Source organism: Camponotus floridanus, unplaced genomic scaffold (genome assembly GCF_003227725.1).
Source record: "Camponotus floridanus strain SB8 unplaced genomic scaffold, Cflo_v7.5 scaffold13, whole genome shotgun sequence".
NCBI classification, from domain to species: domain Eukaryota; kingdom Metazoa; phylum Arthropoda; class Insecta; order Hymenoptera; family Formicidae; genus Camponotus; species Camponotus floridanus.
The window spans coordinates 1,302,634-1,328,364 of NW_020229248.1; the positions used below are offsets into that span (position 1 = coordinate 1,302,634).

The 25,731-nt window shown below is 28.4% G+C and overlaps 1 protein-coding gene across 5 annotated transcripts in view; it reads left to right on the forward strand.

Annotated features, from left to right (window-relative positions):
• The window catches only part of LOC105255053 (hemicentin-2), a 172,482-nt gene that overhangs the window by 1,542 nt on the left and 145,209 nt on the right, over nucleotides 1-25,731 (forward strand). The window lies entirely within an intron of this gene.

Below are 25,731 nucleotides of genomic sequence, written 5' to 3' on the forward strand. Positions count from 1 at the left end.
CGATATTATATCACATAGTTCTATGATTAAGTCTATTATAATCAGTGCTATTATTAATTTACACTAATGTTATATCTACATAAAAGAATAATAAGTTAGTTTCTAAACATCAATCTTCGTGTGTCACTATTATTGACTTATATTTTTTATTTTCCCCTCGACTGTTCGATATAATCGATCATTTTAAATTTAACAAAGTATCAAACTATATATTTCGTTGCTTCTCTTACGTCTTACAAATACAAATAAAAAGTGTTGAAGAAATATAATCAAAAAGTTTGAAAAAGAGTCAACAAAAGTCTTTTTATATGACACAACGATTAAAACTGTTCCCGAAAATGATGTATAAAATTGGGGTAGCAGAAAAATACGACGGGCTAACAAGCAAGCATTGGGATCCTTAATGCCTCCCTCAAGAGTTGCGAGGCTCACGGGAAAAATGCGGGCGGACGAGCTGGGAAAACAATAATGCTCAGCAAGGAGAAATTCAGGGAAGAACACTTTTATATAAATGCAGGTATAATTTCCCCCGCGGTAAAGCAACGCCCGTTGTCCCATCTGCTGCTACGATTCAACGAAACGAGATTTTAATGTTGCACGAATGGCAAACGCTCGCTCGTCTAACTAATATTCTCTTTCTCCCTCTCTCTCTCTTTCTCTTTCTCTGTATGTATGTACTTGCGTGTGCAGCTATGTAACATAAACGTGCACGAGAACGGGGACCTCGCGTGTTCAAGGCCGTGGAATAATAGCCACAGCCCCCGGATATGTGCACGGCTATTGAAAATCAGATGAAAGGGGAAAAAACGAACGTCCCCGGTATTCGTACACGTCTTAAGGGGCTGTAAAAAAAATTCAAGCCACACGCGTTTCCACACTCACACTTACATATGAACATACATACACATATACATACCTGGCTACCCAATACGCGCGCGCGTAATCAAACCTTGCCGTATTGAATGAAAAAAAGATCTATCCCCGATCGCGCTTCAGCCGCGAATATCCCCGATATCGTGAGGCTAGAAAAGCGAAAAATATTTTCGCATCGCAGGATTCCTATGTAAATGTACGTATGTCCCGGTTGTACTGCGCGTAAAGGCAGATTTAGCAGCATGTTTTTCGCAAATATACGAGCCACCCTTCATGCAAACGTGATATCGCTTGCGAGATGTGTTATTTATCCTGCGTATATATTTATTTGAAATCGCATATTTTGTAATATAATATATATGTCATGAAGAAAAATCTCAGAATTGGAATTTAAAAATAGCTATACTCAGCCAGTGCATCGGTGTATTGTGATGACACTCTTTAAATATACTCGTTGAGAATAAATTTACGCTGACCTTATCTACTCTATTATACGATGCATACATAGATGTTATCCTCTTGTGTAAAAAATATATAAATTGCCGAGATTTTTGCCTTCGCTGATATGTATCTTTGCATATAAATGACATCCTGAAAATCACTTAACGGCCATCATACGGTTTTAGTGTTTCCTAACTTTCGCTGCATGAAACAATTTGATACTGTGCGCGCGCAATATATTTTCGTGAATTGCAATCCAGAAAACGCTACACTATATTCAAAATATACATTAATAAAATATACATTAATATTTATTTATTTGAAAATTGAGAATATGCCATAATTCAAGTAACATATAGTAGAATTTATTCGTGAGAAACATTTATAATATAGTAAAAAATATTTAAATAAGTAATTGTTTAATTATTTACACAATAAATCTTTAATATACAAATATTATCTAATAAATAATATATAGTAATAATTAATGCTATATAAAATTGTGCGTAAGTAGCTTAACTTTATCTTTAATATTACACATTTAGCATACTTAGCGGACATTTGAATAAAATTACTTTGCAATGCGATTTATCTTAATACTAAAATAAAATCTTAATTACGTTATACGAGATAATGTGCTATCACTGCACTTGCCCACCGTGTGTGCACAATTACGTCGGAAATACTTCAAATTTTAGTAATCTGGAGGCACGTCACGTGCTTGGCTAAGTCCCAAGCAAGTTCTAAATCCGTATGAACGCTTGCTCGAAAACCAACAAACATACGATAGGCCGCGAAGCGTGCTAATGTGACCAGTGCATGAGGGAGGCAAGTGCAACAGAAGCTTTCTAAAACCGGCGCTGACCGCTCGGAACGCGATATGTTGCACATCCGCATAACGATAATACGCAAATGTATAGAGCAATGCAAATTACGAGAATTATATTGCTTATAGTTTCTTGCGTGGCAAATTAGGAATTAAAATCTGTCAAATCTGACAAAAATATACGGGTATATATATAAAAGAAGAGATTTTAAAGCATTAAAAAATAATTATTTAACTTACCTAATTGCATTTCACTTTTTTTGAGAGAATAATTACAATAAATATAATTTTTGTAAATATAAAAATCTTATTTGAATCTTTGATACTTTAGGATCATTATTTTCAACATTATAATCGTTATAATTCATTTTGAAATAAAAACTTTTTGAAAGAAAAAAAAGAGTTAAAATCTTATCAATTATATTAAAATTATGAAAATGGATTGTTACTTTTATAGAACATATTTGGATGATATATGTATAAATCTAAAACATATCTAATTTAATTGTTTAAAAATTGTGGATATTTTGGATATTTTGTTATGTTGTACAATATAAATATATTTCTATCAAAATTTTTTATTAAACATTTTTTTTTAAATAAAATGTAACAAGATACATCAAAGAGAGATTTTTATAACAGCACTGAAGTAATTTCAAGCATAGATATATACATGCATTACACAGTTGGTAAAAATTATTATTTAAAACTCAACAATTCAATCTCGCTAATATAAATTTATTGTTGCAATATTATTTCCATATTTGCGGTCAATATTTTTCATATATATTTCAACAACACTAAAATATGTAGCTTGTAAAAAAATGTTTTGCCAGCTTACGATAATAAACCTTTCTATAGAGGATGTCATGTATCAATTTTTATTTTTATGAAAACATGTATGATACATATTTATTCTATTTTATTTTTCAATGTGTTCAACGTAAATTTTATTTTACAAATTTTACATATATATATATATATATATATATATATATATATATAAAATTCGTTATATGTATTTTTTCTATTTTTTCTACATTTTTCATATTTTCTATGCATAGAAGTTTTCTGGTATTTTCTAAATGATTATGCTTACACAGTACAGTGTCAAAACTAGCAAACTTAGCGAGTGTAACGGAAATACTTTTGTCAGAATATGCCCTAATTTTCGAATTTGATAAAAATATAACAACAAAAAATGTCAAAAAATATGATCATGTAATTCATTATTTTGCTCGTTAACAAGTGGACGGTAATGAGGAACGTAAAACATTCGTCCAATCTTGAAATATAATTAAAAATTATAAAAGTTAAAATAAAAAACATATGTGCAAACTAGTTAACAATTTCTTAATTCGAATAAAATATAATCATTTTCGAATGATGCGTAAATGTATGAATTAAATTTTTGAATCTAAATAATTAATGTCAAATTAAAGCTTATTTTTCGAAGAAGCATTTCTAGAAAAATGCATACGTAATTAATTAAAAAATGCTTGGAAATTATCATTATATTAATATTAAATTTATTCGATTATGTTTTATATAATTTTAATTTCTATATATTTATAATTGCAGAAACTCAAGAATCATATTCGCAGAAATCATCATTTTCGTGACTATTATAATATCAATACGTAGTATCTCGTAAATATTACTTCGTTTGTTATGCACAATATAATATAAGTAATATATAATATACTGGTGCTTTTGCTAGAAATGGTTTGTCACAAATTTTGTTCCAGACTTTGTTTCGTGGCAATCAAAAGTTCTGTTAACTTGCGCAAAGTTTTATCAATTTACATTCAAAAGGATATTGTCGGGAAAGATATTAATAACAGTCACGCCGTGAAAGGAAGCCTGTATCTTTATACTTATACTGCCTGTATACTTATTTCTCATCGAAACTTTTGCATAAAACTAAGTAGAAATATGAATTCTCTCGGTAACGTCTCTCTATATTTTTTTCGTGAACATTTCTTTAATAAGGTACTTAACAGAAATACTGTTCATCCTTAAAAAAGTAGCGGAGCGATCGAAATAACTACGCGAATCAACGAACCGTGAATAAACGGGGTCTAGAAATAGGAATTCCTGTGTACACACAGTGACAGTGTCCTAAACGTATCGAGTAACATTACAGTCTCATTACAGTCTCAGATGCTTGAGGTTGAGATGCTACAATCTTATTTTTTTTCTTTTCGATAGAAATTCAATCATAATTGAAATTGTTCAATTATTGCGATAACTAATGTTTTAAAATAAAGCGTCATAAAAATTATGCTTGTTTGAAAAAAATAGCGAAAAAACGAAATTTTGTTATCTATTTATATTGTCGATTCCAAATATTTAAGTCTAGAAGCATATACAAGTGTGCAAAATAATAAATGCTTAATTACATTTAAAATATAACATTTATGTTTATCAAATTGACCGTGAGAATATTCGAATGAAATAATTATATTTCAGCCAGTGATCTCAAGTTTCGCACTATTCGCTGACACCCTTACATAACAGCAAAAATACGCAAAAACATCATGACTTCGTTTCACGCTTATCAGTCTTGTTAACTTGAAAAGTTTAAATGAAATAAGTTTTTGGATATATATATATATATATATATATATATATATATAAATAATACACACACACACACACACACACACACACACACACACACACACACACACATATATATAGATATACGATATATATGCTTCACAAAACTTTAATGTCATCTCGCGACGCCGACTCATTTCACAGGAAGCATGTTACTGCAGACGGAAATAATTACTCTCGCTGTAGGTTCACACGATAATAATAATTAGGCATATTCGCGCTCGATAGCAACTCGAAGAACACGGCATTTTTCTCTATGTATCGGGTGTCGCCTAAAATAAGGGAGCAATCGTAAAGCATGTTCAACTCTTTTCGTTATTCAGCACAAGAATTCGCCGCAAAAAAGGAAACCGTGAAATATGCGAAGAGGGTACGTTCCTGGTTTTGCAAGTTGTGCAATTTCGCAGCAAATACGTTTACCTTCGTTTACAGTGGTGCTTATGGATCTTTCGGTTTCCCGTATATAAATTTATATTTAGGGAGATAAACTCTATCGAGACATATCGAACGCTTCATGCCGATGTAAAAATCTGATAAAACAAGCGATAGCTTGCGTTAACTTGCGGATTCAATAAATGGTTTCGCGATACGTGTCTATTTTGGTATCAGAAGATTATATCGACATCTGTACATTTTTGCCTGTACGTGCACTGTATGTTATTATAAAGTACGAGTTTCCGAACTAAAGTGTGCGAACTTGTATGCATGCATATAAAAATTTACCGAGTTATATTTATAGATTCTCATGCAGAAAGGTGCAAATAAAAAATCAAACCTAGTATAACTAATAAATGTTTGTAATTTAGATTACTTTAAATAATATAATAAATAATTATATTTTTATTTTCTTTCTTTAATTTTTTTTTTTTCTTTGAAAGTATATATTTACTTAGTTTTATCTGATATAATTGTTTAATATATTAATACCAATTTATCTAAAAAGAGAAAATATTATTTTTCCAAATATGTGAGTAATATAAAATATAATGAATATCGAGCAATAATTTATATTGTAATATATATACGTAGTTTGTATAATTTACGATACTAAAGTTTGGTCTTGTGCAAGTATTGACGTTAAATCCGAATTGTGGACAAATTTATATCGCTGCAATTTTATAGAAGAGGCAGAAACGCTTCTCCATGAGAATGGAAAGCTAATGGTTTGCAAAACATTGCTCCCGAATTTAGAATGATACTGTATGTACGCATATATTCACGCGAAAAGAATTTCTCTTACGAAAGGCCATATCAAATACGGAATTTTCATTGAATTTTCAGTATCATACTCTATCTGTAACATATGCGCCTTCAACAGCACAGTTGGGATTAAATTCCGGACCGTACAAAAAAGTATGACTGAGTCTGTAACATTAGGGCATGATGAGAAACATGGTTGTTGTCTAACGCAAACAAAGTTAATAACTAGCGAGAAATAATTTAAGCTCGCGGTTAATAACCGGCGAGAAATAATTTAATTAATTTTAACATGGTTAACTATTGTCACGGATGGTGCAGGTTGGAAAATCACATAACCCGTAAATCGGATAAGAAAGTTTAAGATTAAAATCTATGACTTGCAGTTTCCTAGAACAGACGATAAAGCATCGAAAGCAATTTTATAGAATATAACAGGTAATACAGAATATATCAAATTCAAAACAAATCATTCTACAATTTTTATCGCGGAAAATTGTGCAAAGAGTGCCAATTCATCTATCATACAACTGTATGCAAGCCATGGTTGATAATAAAACTTTCAACGTTCACGAGCTTTTGCTGGCGCGTTCCAAAAGACTCTATATATTGTTATAGGACAACTTCAGTCGCACCTGGACATTTATTTTCCGAGAAAATGCAGGACAGACTGAACTCATTTATTTTACCTCACTCGGTTAAATAATTCTCGCGTTACAAGCAACTTTTCGCATTTTAACAACGTGAACTATTCTAGTACAACACCTGGCGTAATGCAAAACAAAGTTGCTTTGAAGAGATAACGGAGAAATTAATTAAACATCAACAATTAATCACTAAAGAGCCATATCATCAACTTGCTCCTAATTTGCGGGTTTATTTAGGCAAATAGTTTCAAGGCCCGTAATGATTAGTCGCGCACGCACGGCCATTAATATGTACAACGAATTAATATATGTCCAAAAATAATGAGCAAAATAAGATTTCCTAAAAATCGTAATAACATTTGTTTTGACGATGTCTTATTATAGGATTAAAGTTTAATCGATAATAACAAAGTTACAGTTTAATAAAAAAATGACAGGTAATTTATTCACACTATAAAATCAATATTTCGCATTTGCTGCCAATATATCTATTATTAATTGTCTGGAAGAAAAATCGATTATATCGATTAATAAAATGTTAAAGTGTAACATATTAAAATAATTTAATTTTTTTAGAATAAAAGAAGAAAAATAAGATTTTATTCTTTATTATTACAACTTTGATTATTTATTACGGTATAAAATGAAAATTGCAAGACTTGAATAAAAATTATTAATTGACGAACATGAAAAAACTTAATAGCGTTGAATTTATGATATAATCACATAAAGATAAAATTTAAACAGTATCTAATTACGTGTATATAATAAAATATCGTTTATCATCATCGTTACATCATCAAATTAAACTTAAAAGATCAAAGGTATTTCAATATGTGTCATTGAATCAAACATATACCAAATGTTATTCGATTCTATATGTTGTTATATAAGCGGTAAATATTAAACAGATTATGCATATAAATATATATATCCATAGAATTGTGTGAGATAGAGAAAATATTAAATATACTCACCAATCTTTAATCTCTTTAATCTCTTTAATAATATTAAATTGGAAATCTTAAATCACTGTAAAACACTGTGGTGTGAGTCTGTTTAAAATATAAACATATAAGAATATTATTAAAATTTAATTGAATTACTTTTTTTAATATCTTTACACATTATAAATTTGCGGAATGTAATAATACACGTATAAATAAATAATTTTTTCGCGCTATGTCGTTTAAATATGCACTCAAATATTCAGAGAAAATCAACGTAAAAGCAAGAATATGCGTTGCTACATATGAAAATTATCACGCCCTATGTTCGAATTTGACATGATGAATCATAATATTTATCAGCGTCGCATTGATACTGTAAATTAGGTGTGTAGATGACAATACATGCATCGTATATTATTATCACACGCAAATGCATATCGATCGTGTTTTGTGACGATAAAGGCGCTGATTGCAAGCACTGGTATCCTCATCTTTGCATCGAAAGATCACCGCAGACATTCTCACGTTATCGTATAATAGAGTGTAACGGAATAAAAGTCACTGAACTAAATATATCTGTAATAAAGCAGGATAATTTAAATACTTGATTTTTCTCCGTAATTTTATAATATATCATGAAATTATATATGACACACACATACACATACCCACACACATATATATACACATATATATATATTATTACACGTATCACATGTATCACGTACATTGATCTTTTCATATTAATTAGCGATATTATCGTAATATCATATATTTATAGGAGTATTAATTTATTAAATATTGAAGTCAATTGCAAACTGTTGATTTGTAATTAGTTATACTATAATAACTTAACATATTTCTACACATTAATATTTTTATATTTTAATTTGATTTTATATGTGTTCTCTCAATTTGCAAAAGTAATTGTTTAAATCGCTCTCTGTAAATGATCGATGAGTTAATAAAAGCATAATTGATAAAGCATGTCCACACTTCACTCTATCGCGCTTTTGTCATCGCGATACCGAAGATAAATGATTATAAGTGTCCTGACATTTCATGTCATAGGAGAAAGAGGACTGGCAAAAAGAGAAACATTACATATAGCCATAACAGATTATTACGTTACAAATTTTTTCCGATATATTTAAATAAATAATAAGAATGAATAATAATTATTCTTTCATTTTTATACATTGATTCATATTCTCATTATATTAAAATATTATATAGTTTTATTAACCAATTTCAATTTTATATATATACATATAATAGGTCAATTATATTTTATATATGAACAGATAATGATCGTATTAATATGAATCGTATCACTTTTGCACCAATCTTCGTTGAAATACAAGAAAAAAATTATTTAATATATAAAAATGCGAGTGCAATTCTCGCATTTATTCGAATTGAAATAATATAGATTTTTTTATTATCATCGTCTCTCATTTACTGCTATGCAGTAATCGCGCGAACAAGAAATTTGCATATATAGACGTAGATAATTTTATATTTCTCTTTTCTGGCAGCACTTCCTGTCGCTATGAATTAATTTTAAATACACGAGCAAAACTAGGCGACGTATAATAATATTTTTCGAAATTCTTCTTGCAATGTGCTTTGCGTGAGAAAGTAAAAATACGAACTTGGAAAGTGCGGGATGATCTCCACGCAAAGTAGTAATCCCGCTATTACTTTCGAGAAATTGTAGAATATAACTTTCTGTTCTTCACTACACTATTCCGATGGAATTTGCTTTATCAAGATCCATTATCCTTATCAAGATTTAGTTCAGATATTTAAAGTTATCCTCGAGATTTGCTAGAGTTGCATTATTTCTGCCGACAATAATCGATTTATTTTTTTTTTAAATACAATGATATTTTAAAGATTTTTCTTATCTAACCAAGTAAGAAATTGTTGTGAAATTGAGAAAAAAAAGATACTTTATTTTTAATTTTATGATTTTTACAAAAAATATTGAATTAAAAAGCCAGGACAAGATAGTTGGATATAACGCTAATCTTATTACGCCACGTCGAAGGTTTATATCGAGGCCGGCTTTTAATCGAGTTATCAAAATATTGTTACACGTCAATGCAGATAATGACATTATTTCTTTTATCAGAATAATGAAGCATTTGTTAAAATATCCTATCTATTCAATTTTTCAGTGCTTTTTTCAATACGTCTAATTGCATATGTATTGAATTGTACATAATTCACGTAAATCCGTATCTCATGTAGATTTTCATGTAAATTAAAGGCTAATTGAAAGCAATAGTTTCTTTTAATCAATATATTTTTGCAAAATATTATTCAATATATTGTACATTTTTTAAGCTAAAAAAAGATAATATCGCTTTCATAAGAAGATATAACATAATTGCTTATGGACGAAAAAAATTTTAGTAATGCAACAAATAGTTTGCAGAGTTTTTTCGGAATCAATGCGAAGCAGAAACATATGTATATATTATTTTATACGAAAGAAAGAGCTACTTGAATAAAGATAAAAGAACGAATAGGAAGTAACAAAATCAATGCAAAAGAAGAAAGATTATCAATAAAAGATTTTACGCGCTATCAAAAACACGTGTAAAGTACGCTCATCTTCTACGAAATGCGCTTTTATCGTCCTATTTATTGATATCACTGCCGCGTGCTCTCACGAAATTGTCTCAATCCAGAAATTTTGAATCTTTCATCAATATTATCGATGTCGAAAATCAATATTGAATATCTATACGTGCGCGTTACTCGTATTCAATCGCGGACATACCATAATACCGCGAAAATTTCTGAAAACTGCAACCGCGACCGCAGCAATACGTAATCGATGCGTTTTATTTCCTCGACGTCGCGTATGTTACATATATGTATATGTATATATAATGTTGTGTATGTGCCGACGAATATATAAAATTGTATGTCCGCTATATTATTCTCCCGTGTCCCTTAAAATTTCCACAATACCCGGCAGCGACTTGACGCTCCCTATGCATCGCTGAAAATTTTTGTGTGTCACGTGCCATGCACGCGATCCCATTTTGCTTCTGTCGGGCTGCATTTCTCGGCACCCGGCTGACACGTTAATTTGTAAGCGTGTCAACCGTGGCCCCGTTCGTCTCATGTATGCTGTTAATTGCGAGCTAGCGGCACTGTCAAGTGTGCTGAACAGCCTGCTTAATGATTATATTAATGGATCGCGCACCAGCACTCTCCACATAGCCGGACATATTGCGCGAATTAATCATAGCGTAATACGATCAAACTCGTTCATTACATAATCGATGATCTCGTATCAAATGAAGCGCTGTTACTGCTACGCATTCTAAAACGATGAAAAAATCGCCGACTTTTGAACTACTCTTTCAGATTATATGCTTGCGAGCCAGAATTAAATTTTCATTATGAATAAAACACGTGCATTTCTTTCTGAATACTTGCTTTTTTGCCACCCACACGATAGGTATATTTAATGCATTAACCATAAACTCGTGCGTAAATTTTTTATTTTTCAGTATCGGTTGATTATTTTAACAACAGATGTATTTTTTAAGAATATTTCCATATTACTGCGTGCACGTAAACTAGAGCCTTAGAAAAATTTTATTATCAGTAATTGTACACGAGGAAGAAAGGATAAGATTAAAAGTCAGAGGCTGCAAATCAGATATTGATTTTATTCAGTAAGTAAAGACACAATAAGGAAATATTTTGTGAAGCTTCTTTGAATAGATACTCAGCCAAGAAACTTCATCGCATAGTCACCTTACACACACTTTCTTGTCTCATTAATTTTGATTTACTTGTGAAAGCAGAGATTAATTAATGATAACAATTTAAAAAGTATATATATATGAAGATTAGGAAGCTATTACAATATAATAAATCCTTTATCATATCAATTTTTGACGAAGTTTTATCGTAGAAAATAAAGCATAATAAATAAAACGCATATTAAATAATATAAAGCATATAGAATAATAAAAATAAAAAACATAATATACGAAATAAATTTAAAAAAATTAGATAACGTAAATAAATTTAAATAAAAAAATTTGGAAATATAATATCATTTTTTTTTAAATATGATAGTTTATCAAAATCTATTTAACTTAATGTTGTACAGCAAATTATGCTCAATATTTGCTATTATATATAAATACTGTTCTTATTTTTAATAAATCATGTTAATTAAGTATCTTGCAAAAACATAATTAATAATAATTGTAGATTATTTAATAAAACAGTCATGAATGTGTCAATTTATTTAATGCAATTATTGTTAGCTACAATAACTTTTGTCACAATCTTTTTGCTCATCTTGTTCTCTGTTTCTCTAATTCTATCGACTTTTAAGATATAAATATGCATTTTAGATATAGTTCATTTAAATTTTTTTATTTATATGATTATAAAATCTTTATGCCTTTAATATCAAATTCATTTCACAACATTTTATAGTAAAACTTAACTCTCTTAAAACCTATCTCTCTTTAATTTCTTTGCTTGAATTTTTTATTCATGCTACACAATTTCTTTTTATTTATTATAAATTTATAAATTTTATACATTATGCTTATGTGTATTTGTTTTCAATATAAACAGCGATTATCCTTCACAGGATAAAATTAAATTTCTTTATTTATTCATCTTCTCTCTCTCTCTCTTTCTCTTTCTCTCTCTCTCTCTCTCTTTCTCTCTTTCCTTTTAATTAGCGCTATTTCCCGACATTCTAAAATCAACAGCTAAGAGCCGTAATTCTACAGGATGGTCTAATTAACGGTCTGCATATGGGGCAGTGAATTTGGTGAGACAATATGAAATGTTCCTAATGTGGTCCTTAGATGATAAAGGAGACACTGCACACAATATGTAGATACACGTTTTCGATGTATACATATGATGTACAGTTATATGATTGCTAACAATGGCATCGTTGCTTTCGGGAGATTAGTACATTGATCAATACTTCTCTCCACATTCATTACATCAATATGACATTTGCAAAGCGACATAGCGTTTGGCACAATAGATAGATGCGCTATAACAAATGAAGTATATTAAACACCGATGTGTAACTCTTCGAAATTAGATCATCCTTATTTCGAAATTTCGATTTTGAAAAGTTTGAAAAAAGTTTTGTTAATTTTGTGTTCATTTTCTCACTTTATTTTTGTTTTATTCATAAAATTATATTGTGTAAAATATGTACAATATATATAAAATATAATAAATTAGCAAAATTAAAATGTAAAAGTTTAAAAACTTGATATTGTGAAAATCATATCAATATTATTATTTTTCAAGAAACATATATACATAAATACGGGAAACTGAGAAAATTACTTTATAAACTTTATAAACTTTTTATCGTCACCATCATAGTTACTTCTTTCGGTAACAATAACAGTAATGATGTTACAAATAACGCGTTATTTTCTATACATATATATATATATATATATATATATATATATATATATGTCATGTATATATGACACAAAAAAGAAATTTTTTATACAATTTTTCTGTTAAGATTCATATTAGAACAATTTATTTTATATACAGGTTACTGAGTAAGCAACTACCGCAAAGTTGAACGGGTAACCGAGTTTCCAATACTGACCGATATGAGGTCACAACTTATGCTAGTTTAGATCCAGTCGAACTTTGTTATGCAAAGTTTGCCTATGCTCGATGCAGGAAGATTGCGAAACGACAAGGAATCCCATTAGAACCCTAGAGAAAGTCCCTAAATTGCGATTATATCAATTTATAAGTACAATAATGCGCTGTGCATCAAATTGCGATTTGCTAATCTTAACACGGAATTTTGATCTTCATCGATTGCGAGAACATATTGTATACAAGAAGATTAATCCAATGTTAATAATCCGATGCTACGAATATGTAGGAAGTAGTACAAACATAAATTTTAAATTTGAAATCGATTATTCCATTACCAAATGCTTAAATCGAGAATTTTGTTTTATTATCTTATTTATTCTTTATTCCTTTTCATAAATTTTTCATATATTTTTATCAAGTAACACAAATTTTTTATATATTTTTATAATAGTAATTAAATACCTATAATAATAATCAAATGCAAATCTTTTCACAAAAACATTTCCAATTTCTCACTTGTATATAACAACTTATATATACATACATACATACACACACACACACACACACACATATATATATATATATATATATATATATATATATATATATATAGAAAAATAAAATATAGTTTGTACATTATCCTATTAGAGTGCAAGTGCAAGTTATTAATGCATAATTCCATTTGAGGTCGATACATTTAACTGCTTACGCGCGTTGACTTTCGGGAAATAGAGATAGGGATGTTGAAACACTGAGAAAATGATGAATTTTGAATAGCGAATCTATCATGTAATGAAAGACCAGGTTCACAGCAACGGTTGCAACGGTTTGCTAACCTGCTCAAGAGAAGCACTGGGGATCGCTAGTTAACCATTTTGATTTGGACGAATTTTCGACATTGTATATGCATAGTAGATGAAAGTACTCGCTTTTGGATTCATAATCCCATTCAGAAAAATACTGACTATTATGACTATATGTTTTAAAAAATGTTAACAATCTTTTATGTTTGAGTAACGACGATTTATGCGAAAAGAAATATTAATTTTATCTTATTTGTGTGTGTAATTATAAAAATTTACTAAATTAATAAAAATTACACAAATTATTATAAAAATTTCTTTTCAAAAAACTTAGAACAAATTCTAATATCTGACCGAGAATCTGATCAAATTTTGAAACTTTTTTAATAGATCGCTGTGTGTGTGTGTACAGTCAAAATTGTCCTAATTCACCTAAATTAATAATCTGTGAAAATATTTTCATCTTCAATATTACAATCTCAATTACGATTCAATTTGAAGTAGCGTTAAAATCGATATTTTCTGTTTTAAATGAATTTTGAAGAGAATGTAACACCTCGAATTAAATTGTTTCTCGCTATAGTATCGATTTTGCGGAATGCACTCGTTATTTTTACACTATATAACATGCTTGTCAGATATCGCAGCTTATATATCGAAAATTTGTCGGTTAAATTTCTAATGATTTATTCCTCATGACTATTATTCTTTGTCAAAATAGAAAACATCAATTTTAACAACTAAATGTGAGGCGTGAATTTGATATTCATTACAGATTCATGACAAAATCAAGCACAGGAAGAATATTTATCACATGTATTTAATTACAATATCGGTGATTTCGGTTGTTTTTGAATGTAATTTAATACTTTGACTAATAATTACCATTCAATTTAAATATCAAAATATACGTTTCACAAATCTTAATTATACAATATGCGATTTATGAGAAATAAGTACAAGAGAGACATTTTTTCTGTATATGTCTTACATTGTTCATAAGTATTCGTATCATATAAAAAAGTGCGATTTTAGAATTGAAAATAAGTAATTCAACTCATTTACGTAAATTCTCGAGACTTGTAGATTTTTGCATAATATCATCAAATAACACTATTGTATTATTACTTGTATTACACTTTGTTTATGAATTTTCTTTCATAATATACAACTGTAATCTCATCTTCTTCACAGTCTGCTTCACACTTATTTCTCTGTGTTTCATACTTATTTATTATTATATTACAATCCGTTCGAGATATACCTTTTGATAATCTTAATGATATCTTTTCTTATTATAAGTATGTCTCTATTGTACTCTTTTAAATAATTTAAAATTTAAAACATGTAACTTTTCTTCTACAATAAATCGAATATATATTAATGTATGAATTTTATCTTGAATGATTAATAGCCGATAGAGTATTATTTTTGACCAATAAATCAGTGAGCCCGTTAATTTTAAATCTTCCATTATTCATATACATGTACATAAATTGTTCATAAAGAGCTCCAATTGTTTTAATAATCACTTTTCCTCAATAATTAAATTTTTGTAGCGCGTAAAAGAAGAGAATCTAAAATGTATGCATACATAAAATTATAAATATTAATTATTAAAAGGAAATATTAAATATTAATTATTAAAAGTCTTATAATCTTATATAAAATTTATACTCAAATAAAAGTTTTTATATCCAAATAAAAGTACAAATTATGTTTCCTGAAACAGTAATAGTTTTGAACGAGAGAGCGCGTATATAAATATTTCTCTTTCAACATTACTGTATAATATACGATACTGTAATATATGATTTTGATCATTTTTCTTTACTCTGTGGCAATATTATCTACGGGAATACATAAACACAACACAGTTGAATCTGAAACATAACTCGACGTAAATCGCGCTATCGTGCGACACTTTAATGAAATCCGGGAGTGCCCCTCTCTCCAATGTCATTTATTCTGCGATACAGAACAGAGAATTCAAGATATATCGAGACTTTAAATATTTATCATTTACTGCATTTAATTACAATTATTATTATAATTAAATTTATTTTTATGCTTTCAATTTTATTTATTTGTAAATAAATTAAAATGTATATAAAGCAAACTGTAACACAAATTTATTTATAAATTTACTTATAAAGTTAAAAAATAATTAAAATTATATCATCAAACTGCGACGTTAAAAGCATCTTTCAAATGTTTCCTATTATAATCCTGAGCGACGACTTATTTTAACAAAAAGCAGAAAATAAGATGTCTGCAACGCTAGAAATGCAAAGACAAATTGAAGAATAACGACTGGTAACGAATCTTAAGTTCCAGCTACCCGGCGTATTTCTGCGCTACTTCACCCTTTCGAGTTTTTACTTTCGTAAAGATGTCTTAATAACAAGGGGTGTTCATCCATGAATGCACCCTTATTTACAGTAATTTGGAGCTCAAGCAATAACGACGCATCGCTCCAATAATGAGAAATCCTGGATGTTTATCTTCCGTCTAAACCGAATATTTATTTGTCGGCCAACTATGCGATACTTTCCGCCACAATATCAGAAATCTAAATATTTGACGGCAGTTCATTGATATATTCAATCGTGAGTGCAATGAATACGAGGATGTAACCCTTCATCGTCTGATCTTACCACTTCGTAGCTAGAAGCTATTCAACCGACGCACAGTTGAATTCTCAATCAGTTGAAACTCAAGACACGAACTCAATTCTGAATCTGCGAGTATTCCACCCACTTAAGAACAACGGCTACTCAATCGCGCCGACCTCACCGAACTCTGTACGGAGTGTCTTAAAAGTTTCGCCATCATTTTCATTACGTATTTTTCGGCAAAGCTGGAGATTCAATTTTCTACATTTTTTTTAAAGAAAATATATCAAAGTTTTCGAATTGTGAAGAGAAAATAAAAGATTCCATAACACACACACACATATGTTAAAGTATAGACTATGAGAAAATACACATATATGGATATTTCTGTCGTGACACAGATTACGCAACAATTTTGCACACAAAAATTAGATTAAATTAAAATAAAAAAAATTAAATTTTAAAAATTATACAAAGCGCTAATTTATTTTTATATTTCTGAAATGATTTCTATTAAGAAAAATTAGTTCAAAATATCTCAAAAAGTACAAATAAAACGTGGCGAAAATTCTAGAACACCATATATGTGCGCCGACTAAAGTAGAGACTTATCACAGTTAGAATTAGGTTCGCGTAGAGTAGAAGAACGTTGTTACATCATTAAGTTAGTTCATTGGTTGCTACAATACTGTATTTTTTCTTTTTCATTTTTTACACGAGATAGATAACAATTGATGATGGAAAAAATAGTCAATATTGATTTTTAATTTTGTTTTTTCAAAAGAATGTAACGGATTTTATAAAGGATAAAGTATCAAAAGTTATCAACGTGAATATATTTTTTCAGAAATAGAAAGATTTTTAATTTTATAAAAACATCTTTATTTTTGATAAAAAAAGATGCGAGATGCACAAAATATGCAGAAATATTAATTTAAGTGAGAAACAAAAATGGTGCTAATACCAAATTTAGTATGCTTATTGATTATTTAAATTAAATGTTTAATTACTAGTCTCACTTATTTGTTTAATCAAAGAAAGCTTTTGCTGCTATATAGATATTTTTCAATATCTATATAGTAGCAAAAGAATAAATTAATCGAAATTTTGAAGCATTCAATCCGAGAAAAAAGTAAAGAAAAATTGTTGTTAATGAATCTTTGCATCTGACATCTACAGTGATATGTAACATTTCATTTGGATTTCATCGCGATCGATTCAGTACAGCATTCGGTCAAAATTTAGCGAACATGCGAATGTACGTGCACGTGAAACTGCATCATGGCGGATGAATAAATCACGATTGCGCGCAGGACCGGTCATATCTGGGCAATATTTAAATATCACGAATCAGTTTATACGCGTTTTTCCTTCTCGCAAACAACTAATTTTTAAAAAGCTTAAAAGGCGCATTTAAAATTTAAAATTTTGTGATATTTAAAGCTAGAATTTCCTTGCTACATATCATATTTTTAGTTATAACGGATTTTATGAAATAAAGCAAGATAATGAAAAATGCTAAGTCAAAAATAAATTTGTTTTTTCTCAAAATAAAATTTTATATATTTCTACTTCTTGTCACTTTCCTCTCGACATTTACATCCATTTTATATTTACCAACAAGTTAATATATATAACAAAAAGAATTTGTCCTACATCAAACTAGTTCCACAATAGGATAACGAGTGTAACGTTTAACTTTTCCCTTGTATTACTTGAAACCAAATGTCGTACTTGGGTGCTTGTTCAGGAAATTCAGCCGTAACGAGCAAACGTTTGTCCTTGACAAAAAACAAAGTTTCCAGAAATTAAAAAGTTTCATCCGTGAGAAAGTGGAAACTTTAGACTCAGTGATAGCTAAAGATACATGTACATACATTCTCTGTGGCTTAACTCTGTGTTCGTCATTTATTTGCCAGATAAACACAGGCGTTTATCCCGACGCAAGTAAATTCTCTAATCGAGACCGCGTTGGATTAAAATGCCCCCCGCGGAGCGTATAACTTCAACCGATCGCACGGATGCGATAAATCGATCGCAAATTTTTTACACGTTTCCTCCCGCAGTTTTTTTCCTCGCGTGAATTCGCGCCGTATATAAGTCGACTGATGAATGGATCCCCGTAAAAACAAAACGGGAACGATAACCCGTTTATACATCGCGTCGACTTTCCACGTACGTGCGCCCATACATATACATACATGCCCTATAGACACATTTTGCATTCGATCGAATTTTATTACGCTTTTAACGAACGAAAAAGACTTGTATGTAATTCACGTATTCCTTGGATGTTATTTTATGATGCGCCAAAAAATAAAATTGTTTGCACTCTTTTACGAAAATTTAATTTAAACCAATAAAGCTTTACACGAATATCTGTTACATTTGATACATAAAAATTATAACGTTCAACATAGATTGAATTATTTATTAATCAATTAAACTGTTTTTTTATATTTTCAATCGTAGATCATTTCGCGACTCAATTGACTTTTTATTAAGAGAAATAGTATTTTATTTCCCTGAAATAACTTATATTGTCACAAAGTTTCCTGTAATGGGTACCCATTAAAAGCCTCTCTCTTTCTCTTTCTCTTTCTATCTCTATCAACAGTACTTTTTTCTAATTCTTTATTAAACTTTCCAAATAATAAACTTTGAAATGTTTTAATAATGAACAGAGGAAAGGCTATTATTGCTTTTCTATTCCTACATCACATTTATATTTCTCTTTCTATATGCTTTTTTCAATGTGAATAAATAAAGTGATTAAATTGATTACAGATACGAATAATAAATAAAAAGTGATAACAAAAAGAACAGAGTTTAAAATATAATTCAATCTTTTTAAAATACAAAATTGCGTTGAGACATGAAATGTACGTATTTTTCTAAAACTTAAATGTAACGACAATTAAGAGCAGTTTGAAAATAGCTTTTCAATATAAGCGACGGATCAATACACGTTTTTTATCATTTCAGGATTTGATTTAGAGCCTTTTAGTCCGCCAATTCGCGTTGTTAGTTAGATTTGAACGTTTCTCTCCCAATTTTTCAAAAATATGTATATGTGTATATATATGTGTATGGCTCTTTCTCTCTCACCGAACAAAACTCCATTTTCGAATAATATGGCTCATACAAATGGACATGAGCGATCAGTACCAACATTTCTGCTCGCCTACTTCATTTATTTTATACATCCATTTATTTTACATAGAGAAATGCATGAGAAATGATGTGACACGTAAAAGCAAAATCCTATATTCCGTCAAGCCAGTTAGCGGAAACATGTTTCGTTAGAAGTACAAGCTTAACGCCGAAAATAGAGTTAGTTTCACCGACATATTGGTCGTTATGTGCACGAACGTGACGAAAAGTCCTTTCCAGCTTTGTGCTCAATCCGTCTCTCTCGCGAAGTGTCTGTATCTGGAAGGGCCGCGAAATCAGCATTCTTGAATATCAATCTGACGAACCGGAAATGTAATATCCGTTACGTATCTCGTGAATGTCAGCAAATACTCGCATGGAGTTACGACAATGGCTCGCGTATGTTTTCTGCGCGACAAAGAGACTCGCATAAAGGATAATTCGTATTTTCGTATGGAAAATCGACGTGATGAAATAATGGCACATCGTGGAATTTATATTTTTAATTTAAACCGATAAATTTATCCGTCTGCAAAAAAAATTTTTACTCCATAAAAAAGCAATTTTTGAACAAGCATGCAATGTATAAAATAATGCATTGCAATAAAATAATCAATAATAAAATTTTTATCTCTGTTTTATTGTTTACTGAAAAGGAGAATTCTAAAAATTGTGTGTAATTTTATCTATATTTATTTCTCTCATGAATTTAAATGCCAAATACTAAACTTATGCCCGGAATTTATCTCACTATGCAAAAATCAAGAGTTGCTCTTTTTGCCACGTTAAGAATGCTAGAAGGATACTAGCTGCTTCGGATACTTTTCATGCTGGATCTTCATGTTAGTAAGATATATGAAGTTACGAGAAATTGCAAGAAATTCGGGAAAAGTCAAAACGCAGCTACGATATAATAACATTAAATATACAGCATTAAATTATGAACAGAACATATATAAATAAACAATTAGATGAATAAATATATATATATATATATATATATATAATAAATTGTAATGATAATTACATTTAATGTTACAACAAGAAATTACACTATAAAATTATATACCATACATTATATATATGTATGTATACAAGATGTGATTATTAGAAAGTTGTTGAATCTATTTGGTTATTAGTTGAAAACAAATGAGTATTTAAGTAATCAAACTTTTGGATAGAAGAAAATTCATATACATATATATTACACCATAAAACTACATATATATCAATAAAATAATGAGATTCAATTTTGACTTCAAAATCTGATAATACTGTAAGAACTAGATTGCATCAAGTTGAAAAATGCTTCCTTATGCTCCTTAATGCAAGTTTCGATGATGATTCTTTATCTCATGTTCATATCTTTCGTTAGTACAAGATATTTTCGGAAGATTGAAATGCATCATGACAAGGCGCTTATACATTTAACGTTTTTATTCGTGAATTTCTCGAATAAAAGTTTATTTTTGTGTTGCCGCAATCCCTTTTATTCACTTGCGATTTCTTGTTCCCAAAGATAAAAACGAGAATCAAAAACAATGATTTTGAAACGTAAAATATCACAGAATTTATGTTCCTGTTATAAAAAGAACTCATTGGAGCAAATGAGGCAGATTACTTTGAAGGGAATTATGTTATTTTTTAATGATATAATAAATTTAATATTATTTTTTAATACTATTTAATATTATTTTTTAAAATATCATTATTTTATTAGCATACTATACCTATATATATATAGTTTTATATTTATATTATTATATAGTTATATATTTATATTTATATGTATATTATTATGAATTATTTTTGAATTATTTTTCTAATATTATATATAATTACCATTATTTTACTATATATATATATATATATATATATATATATATATATACACATTACTGATTACTATATATATACACTACTATATGTATTGATGTTTTGATATATGTATTCCGATAATTGACAAATATCTCATAACACGAATGATAAAAATGTTTTTCAATAGTGATAGATTTACTTATGCACTAAAAATAAAAAGTATCATAAAATTATTCAGATTGATACATTGAACATGCGATTCGAAATTTTATTTATCCAGTTGAGGTTTTATTTCAAGAAATTAAGAAATATTTAAAATATGATTATTAAAATATAATCATTAAAATATGATCATTAAAATATAATCATATTTTAAATATTAAGAAATATTTAAAATATGATTATTAAAAAAAAACATTACATGACATTTTCCTATTTCTTAAAAGATGTATAAACAGAGTTCCTTTATAATAAAAGGATAAGCGTGTTTAATTTAATAGAATTTTTTTCTTGACTTTCTTAATATTTCTGATATACTATAAATTGTATTAAATAAAATATCTACGTGTGTTATTGATTTATAAAATATTTAAATACCTATTTACCTTCTATTTATATTTAATAGTCATTCCTATTTGATTTGCGACAGTCCAATTACGCAAACGTAACGTTTGTTTATTTACACATATTGTTTTATTAGCATTATTGTATTTTACTATCAAGATATCGATTATATTAACATTAATAAATAATAATCTAAAAATAAATTTGTATAACAGACAGTCATGCGAGCTTTTTGTTCTTTCATATTACACTTTTAATGATGCTTGAATTTTCTTTCCTAAATCTGTGCAAAGTATAAATGATAAAAAGATGCTTTTAACGCTTTTTTAACGTTTGCTTCGCGTACTTATTACTTGTCACATGTTTTAACTTTTTTTTTTAGTCGACCTTATTTTAATTAACTTTTTCGTCAATCTTTTAGTTGGCAAAACTTCATCATAATTTCATAGTATCTAACTGTAGTTCAGATTTCATAAACTTGTGCATCTTTAAATATGAATATTAGTCGCACGTTTATAATATTGGTAAATGTTCAGAATATGCTATTTTACTAACAGGAGGAATTTTCTGGGCTTTAGGAACTTTAGTATGGGCAAATATTCTCTCTCTTTGCTGGGAATAAATTATCTATTTCCGTAAACAAATACATCTCCTATTGAAACATCGTTCGCCTCTTCCCATCACTTCCGAGAGTGGTTCGGAACCATTCTGACTTCTATGTACCGTGATGGGAATGTCGCATGACCTCGTTCGCCATATCCAATTGTATTTCACAAAGCTTCGGAAACAACTTTAACAAAAGTGAACTCTGGTCATCTAATTTCCTCTTTATTTAATTTTCCGCATCTTTTCACTTAACTTCTTAAAAGAGTTTCCTAACTGATCGCAAATCGTAAATTCGTTAATCGCAGTTTTGAGACAATAACAAGTCACAATGTGTCCAGAAACTTTAAAATTTCTCGATCGACCAGAATTATCAAAATTATAATAATAATATCTCGTGAACTTCAAAGCTTCTAAATATATTCCGAAATTATTTTCACTCCATATATTCTTACATACAATATATATATTATATAAATCTATTTTTATTCGCATTGCAAGAGCACATAATAAAATTACTTTAATTTAATGTAAAAATCTAATGATAAAATTGATAAAGGATATCTATTAATATATCCGGGAGAGACCCAAAATAATAATCCTCAATTCCAATACAAACTATATAATTTTATTGATCGGTAACGTTATTTTAATATTTTCCATAAGTTTAGTTGACTTGTTAACACAATACATATCATCAATACATGCCATCAAGATATAAGGATATAGTCAACAGGATAAATAGGATAGATCAAGACATAAGGATATAGTTATCGACAACGTCATGTGGCTGGTATATGAGACAAGAGAAGGGAGTTAAATCGGGACGACAATCTCGAATTGTCTTCATCAAGCAATCAACCGATTTGAGTCGCTTGTCAGAATAGAACGTGTTCCCATATGATATTGTTGATGGTGTAGCTGAATATATCCCTACTCTGATTAGACATATATATCATGTTGAGACTACGATAACTTAGTCCGATTTTGTACAAGGTTTGACCACCTAATTCCTAGATTGTTTGGATTGTTAGCATTAACAATGTATATTTTTCCTTCTCATTTTACCTATCGCTATAATATTACTTGTGCTAAGAATTCTGCCTAATAATGTTTTAATGATATTAATATCATCCATCAATATCAAAAATACGAGCAAACAATAATCAATAAAAAATGAAAAAAATATCAAAGAAATAAATCTTATAAGTTTTAAAAAACTGTTATAAAAACTGTTTGAATACTTTCCCTTCGAATACACCTTATAGATATTGAGCTCTCCCATCAACATGTACCCAATGAAAAAATTAAGTTATAAAATTTTATATAATTTATAATTAAAAGAAGTTATATTTATATTTTTTTCTCTTGACGCAAAAGAGATGATGATAGTTGCAATGTAAGTATACTTCAAAAAATAAACATCTAACCAATTCGCCTTACCGCTATACAAAATAGTTTCTTAATTATAAAATAAGTTATAAAATAATTTATATATTATATAATTATATATTGTATATAATTTTTGAATATTTCGTTTAGTTTAACATTTAGTATTATTTTGTTTCAGAAATTAATTATTAATCAAATTATTAATAATTATATGTTAAATAATAATTATATAGCAAATATTTCATTCAATGTATTAGAAATTAATTAATAATCATTCAATTAATAATTAATTTCTGCTGATTGTTAATCAATTGTTAACCGCGATGCGAGATATATTCGAATATAAAAAATATACAAAGTGTATAAAGAAAATAATTATATATAAACCGTAATTAGAAAATAATTTTTATATTATCCTTCGTTTTTATTTCAAATAAATAAATTGCGCGAAATATTTGTTTTGATAAATAGCTATGGTTTGAATCTTGTTTACGAATCTTTAAGTTGAGAATCGTAGAGTTAATTAATTGTATACAGGCTGATAATAACTAATTGTTCGTAGAGAATAATTTTGTATGCATTTCAGGGAATGACTGATAGGGAAGGAAGGAATTATTGATATGTATTTTTTATATAATTGTAATTATTGATATATATTAAATAAATTGATATTTATTAAATAAATTTAGAAATTATTAAATAAAGTTAGGACATGCGATATGTATATAAATATCTTCATGTCTCAATTATCATCGTTCATACACGTAAATAGAACTGCACAAATATTAATATTGTTACATTATATAAAAGTTAAATATTGTGTTGTAACTATGCATTTACAATATTTACAGTTTGAATATGCAAACAATATCATGTAAAGTAATTCAAATGTTTTTGAAGTTAATCATAATGATAAAATTACTTAGTAATTACTTAGAATATCTCTTACATTTAAGTTTTTTTATTTATTATGAGTGTACTGTATGTATAATAATATACGCTTGCATTATATACAATATGTATCAGAATTGAAATTTAAAAAATGCGATTTTTAAGATACAAATTATTCTATACTCTAATATTGCTAATACATGTTATATATTAAAATGTTTGTTACAAATATAAATATTGCAACATAGAGATATTAAAATCGATATTTTAAAAATATTAAACTAGTAAATAACTTAACCTTTAGTTAGTATCAAAACTCGGTCATTGGAATTAAAAATAATTATAATATTGATTATATACATAAATATCGCAAAATGCATATATAACTACAGCATAGAAAAAAATACGCTGAAGGAGTAATCATCTGTGCAAAATGTTCATTATAGATAATTATGTATCGCATAATCGTCGATCTCTAAACTTGTCATATGCAAATAAATATCCGCTAATTGTGAACCGATGAAATTATTGATGAAATTATAGTGCGTTATGTTCGATTAAACATAATTATTGAAATATGTGCAGACAGGATAACGGCTTTTATAATTAAATTTGATAAGTATATATAAACATATGTGTATGTAATGTATTGAAAAATATTTCATTTTATAATATATCATTTTATAA